The sequence below is a fragment of the Electrophorus electricus genome, chromosome 18 (genome assembly GCF_041902795.1).
Source record: "Electrophorus electricus isolate QZ-2024a chromosome 18, ASM4190279v1, whole genome shotgun sequence".
NCBI lineage: Eukaryota > Metazoa > Chordata > Actinopteri > Gymnotiformes > Gymnotidae > Electrophorus > Electrophorus electricus.
In genome coordinates, this window is record NC_137514.1 from 9338603 (window position 1) to 9347709 (window position 9107).

Below are 9107 nucleotides of genomic sequence, written 5' to 3' on the forward strand. Positions count from 1 at the left end.
GTGTTCTTCACAGACTCTGGTTCTGCTCAAAGACGGAGCTGCGTCTCCTTCATCACCTTTTCCATCTCTCCCCATCTCTTTCCCTCACACTCACACATTCACATCAACACATTATCTTTTACCCTAACTCCCTTTGCTGCTGTATAAAATCCATTAACACAGAATCATTTAACTACTGATAATTTATTCAAAGACGAGGTACTGTTTGGGGTAAGAGACTGATTGGTTTGCCATTCCTGAGTCACTGGCTTGATAAAGGAACCGTTTAACACTCGGGTTCTTGCCAAGAGGCATTTCAATATGATTTTGACAATGCAGCTGTTCAGAGGTTCTAAAGGGAAACATGACCCATATGCATCCAGTGGCCAATAGTCTTCAGCTGTATTTTCTGTGCAAACAGTAATAGCCTCTGTAAGTGAATGAAATGGTTACTGTGTTTTTGTATTTGCTAATGTCAAGCTCCTCAAATACTTGAAAAGTGAAAACATGGATTTAAAAATAAGCTGAATGTAATAGGCTATAGAAGAATTTTCAAATGGTCTTTTTTTTTGACTCAGTGGCTAAATGTGTTCTTATAGGTAACATCCTTGAGGTTCAGACCTTGCTCAGGGTGGCCTAGCCAAGCCCCAGGTCTTCAAGAATTGCTTCAAAATTCTGGTTTTTAGGTGAAAATGTCCCCATTGTTTGACATTCATCACTGATAGTGACATTCATCACGGGTCTTGGGGGAGGTGTTCATTACCATGACCAACCCTTTAGTTTCTGACCAACATGTCTCATGGTGAAACTTCACAAGTGAACCAGGCATGGTTAGACCATTTGACCATGTAACGCTGCTTCTGAGCATTAAGTACAAACACTATATTATGGCATACATTATGGTTACCAACTTGAATAAAGGACACAGCTTGGTTTCCCTCTGCAAAGGCTACAGAGTCACCATTTGACAAGTGCTGTCATGTGCCCAATACTTACTTGCATGTCAGACAACGATTTTAATGCCATGACTGTTACGCTCTCTGATAAAGTGTAATATGTTTAAAAAGCAGCATTCTCTGATTTTTCTCTCTCTTGGCACCTTTCCAACATCAGGCAAGTTGTTTCTCTTCATGTCACCATTCTGAAAGAGGAAAACCTCTTTGACTTTAAAATGAAAGCTCTTACACCATAGTTAGGGATGGAGTTCTGAGTACAATATTAATATTACTCTTATTACTGTGGTGATGATAAGGCCATGCCGTAATGTAGAATGTGACAATAATGTGTAAGCCAGATGGTTAGATTCCATTAGAACCAGTATAAGCATTGACTAATGGATCACCAAAGCTTCATGTAACAGAAATCATCTGGTATTTCTTGTTAATGGCACAAATAATATAGTAGAGTCATATAATAAAACAGCCATAGTGTAGCAGAGTCTTCCTCTTGTATTCTTAAATGATGTTCTTTGCACAAAAACATCACCGTGCTAAAGACAAAGACATTCTAGTGCTAAACTAATCATACACACAGAGCCAAAAAGGAACAAAAAGGTAAGTCAGTTCACACAGATTCAGGGAAAGAGCTGCCCTGCCCCCAGCTGACTTCGTGCTGTATGCAGCTGAACTGTAATTGGATTGAGGATATAGGGGTCTGACTCTTATTATGCCTTCCCCCTCTCATGGCCAACTCCTGGAGGAGAAGAGCTCCTTGTACAGATTACTGAGAGCCTCTTTTATGTGCTGCATGCCTTGCTGATCCTTCATCTTTAATTGCTCATTCCAACTTAAATTTGCTTTCAATTTCCTTATTTTTGCCTCACCCTTCTGTTTGTATGCTTTTAGTTCACAGCAAGAAGAACATTTCTTTGTCTTCTTAATTGTCTTGGTACAGTCGAGGCTTCCTGTGTGAAGTCATAATTGCTTTGTGGATATAATACTTTGACAAATAGTTAAGCACCACTGACAAATGCATGTCAAAAAGCCAAGGAACCTTTGTCTTATGCCAGCAGAGGATCCTGACCAAATTTTGGCTGCATTGTCACTGAGTCAGTGAGTCAGTGAGTCTTTAAGAATTTATCAGATGAGTTATTGGTGTTATGTTAAATGAATCAAAGCATAACTAGTGTGCTGTTAGAAAGGCCACAATTGATTAGAATGTGAGTTTGTAAAATCAGAGAATTCTGCGTTTTAAGCGTAGTACAGTTAATCAGAGAGCGTAACAGAAACACTTTAAAATTATTGTCTGACATGAGTGAGACTTCCAGTATGTCTTTATACCAAGCCGCTATAACATGCAAGTAAGCATTGGGCAAATGCAAGTGTTTGTCAAATGGTGACTCTATAGCCTTTGCAGAAGGAAACCAAGCTTCACCACAACTCATGCAGGTCAGCATCTAAAGGGTTGGTCATAGTAATGATGACCTCCCCAACACCTGTCAGTGATGAATGTCAAACCTCCCCCAGGCTTTTGGTCTTGTTTGGTAGATTGTGTTTGCTGTATGTTATGTTATACACTAACTCCTCATGCCCCTGTAGAGCATTCAAGTACACTACATCATCAGAGTACAGCTCACACAATACAAAAAGGCCCCAAGATATTTGCTAATCTGCTATAGCTGTCTCTTTCATAAACATCAACCAGTGAACATAGGTAAGGCACAACTGAATAGGGAAAGACAAGAGTATCAGTTTAAAAATAGACATCTGATGCAATTTGGAAATGTAAACCCACTCAGAAATAGCTTGAAGAACCAAAAACCTGAGGAGTCTGTTTTCTTCCATTGCAGTGTTTTCTATTTTGTAGGGGTTTTTGGCTACAGGCCTTTAGCATTTACTCTGGAGAACACTAAACCCTTGTACATGTACACACTCCATTCTTTGTAAATGCATTTTTTCTAATACAGTTGTGGCAAATATAATACTACCAAGCAATGCCATTAAAAGTACCAAACATTATGTTCTATTTTGAATATACCCCAAGAGGAGACTAGTTGTTAGTTCGCTCATTTACGTATTTGTGAACATCTGTACATTTATGCAGTATTCTAAGTTTTCACTTTTCTACACATTTCAAATAGATGAGTCCAAGTCTCATAAAGCATATCTTGTTATCTTGTCTCATCTGTCACCTCATCTATTCCCAGACACACCAAATATAAGCAGTTAATTTGATTTTTCTTTTTGTAACCAGATTGCCTCAGGGGGGTTTCTGGCTGTAAATGGATGATAAATTTGAACTCCAAGCTGACCCATCCAATTACAGTCTTCCTACGCAAATTCACAACCAGTTCAGCTGCTTCCAGGGTCTATAAGTCTTTACTGGAAAAAATGTGTTATTCTGACTGGAAAAGAGGAGACATGGAGGCGGCCATTCCTTTTTTAGTGGAGCCAAAATGTCATGAGGCACCATAGTCTCATAATATGATGCCGTTTGGATTTGTGCCCAAACTGGGTCAACCACTTCTACTTTTTAATTAGTTAATTGTCCACTAGCACATAGCTTCACTGTTCTTTCCATAGAGTCACAGAAATTGTCATCTTAATGCAGAATCACAACAAGAATTTCAGGGAAAAAAATCTAGCTTGACTTCAAAACCAACATTCCAAAAATCAAACTCCATCACTTATTACATTACATTACATTACTTAACATATGATGAATAACAAACAAGATTGCAGCATTTGTTCAAAAATACATATCTTTGTATTTTTGCTATATTTTATCATTATTCATTTTATCGTTTTATTATTTAATTCATGAATTAATTAAGAATGAATCTTAATTATTTTACCATTTTATAATGTGAATTACAATTGTGCTTTTTTAAAGCATTTAATTGATTAAATCATATTTTTAAAAACAAGATTCATAACTTCCTGTGGGTGACATCACATTATCACATTTCTTACAGGATTCATCTCCATTTACTCAATTGAAGTCATGCTCTAGTTGAACATGTGACAAACATCTTGTGACAGGAAGGTGCAAGCTGTAGCTGTTCTGGAAACAGCAGCAAAAGCAGCAAAACACAGATTACAAAATCAAACAAATAAATAAATGCACAAATAAAATAAAAATCTATCTTAATCAAAATGGTGGGATGCATTGTACTGGAACTGAACAATAAGGAAACTGTGTCTGAAACGGTGCTTTCATCATTTTTGCTGACAAGCGCTCTCCTGTCTATCTCAACTTCACCTCTTCAAAGACCTACAAGTGCTGAAGTCTGCAAAAGGCTGTTTTAACATGACCTTGGCCATGAAATGAGGCAGACTCTACCATGCAGCAGGACACACATACATACACACACATGCACGCATACCCAAACGCACACACACACACACACACACACACACACACACACACACACACACACATACACACACACACACACACACACACACACACACACACACACACAGACAAACGTGAGCAGTGGCCTCGATGTAGAATGTGCATACAACCGTCACCACATTATGAGCACTGTCTGTGATCTGCTTTGGAACAATGTGCTCAGTTGTTTTTGAAATGTCACTGTCATTTTCCATGATTGTCACTCTATATGCAGAATGACAGAGAGATAACAGTATAACAGCTGTAGACCCACAGTACTAGAATCCAGTACTACCTATTGGTATTAATTGATTTGTTCTTACTGTAGATGCATTTCTAATCAATGGGAGAACATCACCTGGCCAAGTGACTACATCTGGGGTCCACTATCACCTTTCCATCCCCCTAATGCCACTAACAAGATAACAAGCTGTCCACTTCTTTTCCAGAGAGTTACGTGTGACAACTCAGATAGCACCCTGTACAGATTCACTCCTCTGAGCCTGACGAAAGGCCAGGCTCTCCTTTCCCGCCCACCTGACACATTCATCTCACTCTTTTTCTCTCTCCCTCGTCTTCTCTTCACTTTTATCTTCCCTTTGCCCAGAGTCTTGCAGTCACGGATTTCTCCTCTAAAGTCTCTCCATGTGAGCTGCTCTTTTCCCCTGTTGCTATGCCTCCTTCACACACACACCCCCTTCCCTTTATCTCGTTATTTTTACCTCCACCTACTATCCTCATGCCTTTCTCTCATCTTATAGTCCCCCCTTCTGTTTTCCCAGCTTACACTCCCTCTCCTCTTTCCCCTCCTCTTCACCTGTCTATTTTAACCTATTCTTAAGCAATTCTTCCTCTTGCTTGCTTTGTAGTTGTTTTTTTTCCCCTCTCCTCTCTTCTCTCTTGCAGACTGGAAGGCTGTTTTGCCCTGGGGGTGGGGGGGGGGGGGGTGAGGAGGAACGAGGTCAGGCATCAGTTGAAAAGTGCTGACCATGACACGGCACAACGTCGAAACGTTGGGGTTAAGGGCCATGTGAGTAGGTGTGCCCACCGTAAATCACCAGCAGAGGGCCCTCACGTGGGGATATCACATGGGGACCTCTCCTGGGGACCTGAAATCAAAGGTGAAGTCATCTGCTGAGACCCAGTGGGGAAGCAGCGAAAGAAAGGTTCTGGTAGATGCCAGTGGGTGGAGTCTGGGTGTACCTGGGTCCCCTAGATAGGGAAGGGTTTTCAAAGCCCTGGTCAGGAGCTGCTGCTGCAGCTGGCAGGTACGTTTAGAGCACAGCAGCATCCGCTGGGGAAGCTGGGAGGAGGTTCTGGCTGCTACTGATGCAGGAATGTTCTGGGAAGATGGAATGTTCTGGCTCTGCTAAGTACATGGATGCTGAGTGTCCTTTCTCTCTTTGACTTGGTTCATAAAGTAAATTTTGAGAACATGTCAACTCCACAACACCCCAAAATGCTGGTTCAACATAACTGATTTCCATACCCATCAGAGAGACACAACAAAATGGGCCTGATCTCATATTCTCCAGACATACCCAGTGTCGAAGAACTGAATTGATCTAACCTATTTTCAAAGGTTTTACATCTTACTTTGAACAGAGGATGAGGGAGGAAGACATGACTCAGACGTTCTGGTGCTTTGTTTATCTGCTTAAAGGCACTTTTTCAGAAGGGTTAGTGGAGCGCCTCCTACTGATCGCTGGGGGAAAAAAAACTTGCTTTGCACAGCATAATTTAATCTACAGAACATGACATCTCCCTGTGGTCATTGAGCTACGCAACTGGAATGGGTAATGAAGAGCTTACTGCTGCTGTGTGCATTTCAGTCCCACTTAACTCTCTTTCCAAAGTAGGTCACCGTAGTTAGCAAATGTGTGAAAGCAGCACGCTACGCACGAGGGCGTGCACCTCATCTCATTGTTCAGAGATGAAAGGGGTTGAAGAGAATGTCATCGCTCATTTAGTCTCAGGGATTCATAACCAAGGCTTATTTTAATGGCTACGCCATTTCACACTCGTTTTACATCTACTGCGTGGTGTCCAAAATGTATTACTTTCTTAATTTTTTATTCTTTTAGTTGTAGGACATACCATATTGCAAGATGGTTTAAAAGAAGTGAAAACTCAGAAAGACATAAATCTTAGTTTGAAATTTAAATTGGACTATATGGCCTATATTGACGTACAAATATGGCCGCAATAGTTGCACTGATGACAGATGACTGTTGAATACTGATATCATGTTAATTACAAAATGTTTTATTTGTTAGATGCATTCCAGTGAATGTATAATGATTTCAAGGCTCAGTTTTTGACTTAAATATTTCTTTGGCTTGGTTATATCTTATTTTTAGGTTTCTTCTTGACTACGTAATAATAAGATTGCCAAAGATTTAAGCCTATGCTTATTTATTTTTGCCAAATCAAATTCTAAAACAATGATTTAGCCACTTGTACCACTTTAGCTTAAGCGAGCGTTCTGCGCCAAGCACCCAGTGTATCTCTCAACTCCCTGCTGTTTGTTTAAATCAAGCCTGCCATTATTTAGGCCAGTAGTTCACCCAGAAAGCTTAACCAGATACCACCTTCAGAGGTTAAAGGGCACAGCCAACAAATTAAAATGAGATGCACAGAAGCGGCGGTGCTCTGCCTCCAGACACGTGCGCTGTTCTTCCTGTCGCTTCCTGTCTGTTTGCCCATGGGGACTCGATTCTCTAGTCCTGGCATAGTCTTTTGGCGTCAGATTGGACCTGTAGTCCACCATCCCAGCTAATGCCATGGCCAGACCGGGTTTGCCAATGTGACAGAAATATGCCGTTGTGCCCATGCCAGGTTTACTGGGGCTTAAAAAATAAATAAATAAAAACAAAACTGAGCATCTAGTGCTCCACCAGAAGAGAAGCATTCTGATCACAGTCACTGCTGATGGCTAGAGTCATTGTCAGGCCACATATGAAGGTTTCTTTGGTAAGAGTTTCATTAAATGATCAAATCAAGAGCAGATTTGGGCCTTGTAAGAGTTTCTTCTCTTGCCAAGCTCTGAAGAATAAATGTGCATTTTTTAAATCTATTTTTTAAAGCAAATAAGGAATATTCTATAAGAATGTATAGAGCAAATCCCAAGGCATGTACAGATAAGAAATCCAACATTCCAAAAGGAATAACTAAAAGTTCAAGACAATTGTTTAGAGTCTTCCCCAGGGTAGCCATCGGTGTACCAAAAAAAATCCTTACATAGAAAACTAGGGCTCTTCAGCAAAATGTAAGAACAAATATATCTAAAAAGAAGCTTTGAATTATTCATAAATCCTTGTTTGAGAAGCTGACTTTTGAAACAACAAGGGTGCTCTAGATATGTTGTCCTGGAGGAAATCTGTTAACTGGCAGTGTATTTGTGAATGTGAACACAAGGCTCCTCTTGCTGGAGGACATGGTTAATAGCACGTCTCATTAACCATACAAGACATGATTGAAAGAGAATCCTGACAACCCCCATAAAGGAGATTAAAGTGGGTTGTTTAAAAATTACCTAGACACACAGGGTTTTCTGTTTTTTTAGATCACAGTACTGGATTAAACAATGACATGTTTATTATTCATGTATGCTGTTTAGTAATTTCTGTGCATGCTGTCGGGGCAGATTTGGTAAATGATTTCTATACACTAGGATGGACATCTTTGGTGTATCAGTGCCACCTAGAGTAATAGTTGTGTAAAAACAGTTTCCACTGGGTTTCAATTATCTGCCCAATGCCACCACCCACACCCATCTACCTACCCACATCCACACACACACCCATCTACCCACTTAGTTTGGCAAAAAAATCGAATTTTCAAAATTTTCCACTTACCCCAAATGTAGTTAATAAGCCAAGACATGTTTAGTGCTCAAAGATTGCTACTTTAGCTTTGCATAGGAGCTACAAGAATAATGTAACTAACAAGTAAGATAAGTTGGATTCTAACCTATTGTACTGGTTAGGATGTATTCTATGAATGAATGACAAAGCACTTTTGTAAGACGCTCTGCATCTACTAAATGCCGTGAATGTAAATGTTTACACATGACCAATTAGCAGATACCCTATGGCTGAGATATGTTATTATATCCTGCTGGTTGTTTTTCCTGATGACTACAAGCTTTTATTGGATCACTAGATGCTGATGAACACCTATATGCATGTTATAGCACTCTACAAAAAATCGTGCCAAAAATGTATTAAGCTATTAAACTTCTAAAGAATCAGGCAGAAAGTTAATGAGTTTCAGCTGCCTTAGTCAAATATGTGTCGATCCAGAGGGAGTGATTGGGGTATGGCAGCCAATTGTTTATAATTGTCTGGTTATTTTTAGTAAGTACTGGGAATAAGGCTCTTGTGAATATGTTGACACCGATTCTGTAAGGATCAGGTAAAAACCTAAAACTAGGTATTTAAATGGTGTTTCACATGTTATAAAAATTAGTTCAAATCTAAGTGCGTGGAGATTAATGACTCTTGCAGCATTTTGTTTGGTTTGAAATAAAGACTTCAATAGCAGGTATTATTTCTCTATACAGAGATGTGGAGCCACACATACTTCTAAGCACTGTGAGGATGATAATGCAAATGTTTCAAAGGTCTGAAACATTTGCAGGTTTGCCAGGAAGAGGAGGTGTTTCCATTTTGCATCCACACATGGTGTGAAAGATGGTGAGGAAGACAAAGAAAGATACCACAGAAAGTATCACAGTTTCAGAACTTCACAATTTTGTGGTATCTTGGGGTTAGCATGTTTCAAAAAGCAAT